Source organism: Pundamilia nyererei, unplaced genomic scaffold (assembly GCF_000239375.1).
Source record: "Pundamilia nyererei isolate P.nyererei 1_Seehausen unplaced genomic scaffold, PunNye1.0 scaffold00652, whole genome shotgun sequence".
In the NCBI taxonomy this organism is placed as follows: Eukaryota; Metazoa; Chordata; class Actinopteri; order Cichliformes; family Cichlidae; genus Pundamilia; species Pundamilia nyererei.
In genome coordinates, this window is record NW_005188053.1 from 61,287 (window position 1) to 63,474 (window position 2,188).

The window sequence follows — 2,188 nt, forward strand, 5'->3', positions numbered from 1 at the left end:
CCTGTTGAAGTCATGAATGAAAGTGCAGACTGAGAGTGGATCACATGATGTTTGAGGTGTGTCATGTGACATGTTCAGTATTGTCACACATGTCTAGATTGTCCCTGATATCATAACTGCTCAAACACTGATGATTATATTTGAAGAATTATTACTGATGGCAGCAAAGTTTGAATGGAGCTCTCCCCTTCTGTGCTGATGTGTCGCCCTCTGGAGGTCAAAAAACAAACTGCATGATGTCACTGTAACCACCACAGTGACAGGAAGTGTTTTTGAATGACGAAATATGTCAGTGATGCTGAAAGTGTGTTCATCACAGACGTTCAGGCTTCATGTTGACATGAATCAAAGTGAAAGTAGAGAAACTGGAATGAATCAGGTGTTGTAGAAGATGGAGAAACAGGTTGGAGAGAGGATGCTGCTCCTTTGAGATCAAACATGTCGTGTTGTCAGCGTGACGCAAAGAAACCATGGAAACAAAGTGTGAGTGAAATCAGTCCAAAGTAATAGAGTGAAGAGCAGCAGATGAAGCACAGAGGACACAAAAAGGAAGGAAAGAAGGAAACAAGGTCCATTTTTGTCCTTTCAAACAAACAAGCATCAACGTCCAGGACTGAAACATGAATCCACATATTTATACACATATTTATTTAATGAGAATAAAACAAGAATATTTATAATCCATCAGCAACAATCAGGCCTGGGATCCTCCTGGTTACAAACAGAGTCCAGGACTGGGACACTCAGGTGGATCCTGCAGGGTCTGGTTCAGAAAAAGGTGGAGAACAACAGAAACAGTTTTAGTAGAAAGGTATGATTTGATTTATTTGAAGAGATCAGAGCATTATTCTGATTATTAAGCTTAAGTCAAATATACTAATGCGCACGGCGCCGTGACACTTAATGATCTGTTATTGTACATTTGTCACATGTGTGTATTTGTTGTTGTATTTGATTGATTGATTGATTGATTGATCATACTTTATTCATCCCGAGGGAAATTGGGTTAAGGCTGCCAGCCATGCCAGCGCCATCTTACCCTTCCGACCATACATACATTACACAAACATCACATGGGGAAGACAGGTCAGAGAGGTATAACATGGAAAAATCACCACATGAGGAAAGATAAGGAGAAAAAAAGATAACTCCCCCCAGTCTGAGCTCCAATAGGGAGATCAGTTTCAAATCAAATCACTTTTTATTGTCACATCACATGTGCAGGTACATTGGTACAGCACATGTGAGTGAAATTCTTGTGTGCGAGCTTCACAAGCAACAGAGTTGTGCAAAATACAATAACATAAACAGGCTAAATATACGAATGGCTAAATCTGAAACTAATAAATATATGTACAATATATAATAGTATTATGCAAAAAAAAAAATAAATTCTGGATGTGTATACTAAATGTTTTTCTACGTGTGTGTGTGTGTGTGTGTATACACATATTTTACAAATTAAATAGAGTCAATAAATAAAATATATAAAAATATACATTTTTATATACAGTTTGAGAACAGAAAAAACACCTCTGCACAAAGCACATGAAAAAACTCTTAATACACCAAAGAAACACATGACAAGCAACAGGGGTGGGTAAAAGGTGAGAGACAGCCAGTTTAGACAGCACATCCTGGCCTGCAGCCTGTGCGCTGGTCTCCTTGATCCACCGTCAGCATTGGAAGGGAATAAGCGTCAAAAGCATTTGGAGGGGGATGAGTGTACATCTGCATGTGTCTGTGTGCGTGTGTGTGTGTGTCCAGAGTTCAGCTGAGACAGTGTCCTTCACCCTGCTAGGCTAAGTAAACAGTCTTCCAGCCAACCAAGGTGGCCTTGCGTAGAATAGGAAGAACAGTCTATGCACAGTTATCAGGGTGTTTTTGTTCAGCTCCAGCCTTGAGACCACAGCTGGCGCCAAAGGGGTATCCGCATGAAGTGATGGTGGTTTTTACTTTAGTGCGAACAACTCATATGAATTTCAAAGCTGTTCTTTAACAGTCCGACACTGGTCTCTCAATCTCCCGTTGGAGAGCTGTGAGCTTCTCCATGATGTTATCAAACTTACGCTCCATGATGTTGTCATTCTTGTGCTCAAAGAGGTGACGTAAGTGAGTGCGCCGTTAGTGACAACAGCTGTGTGCAGATCAACAATGGATAATATATCGAGTGCGGGAGAGAGTATGA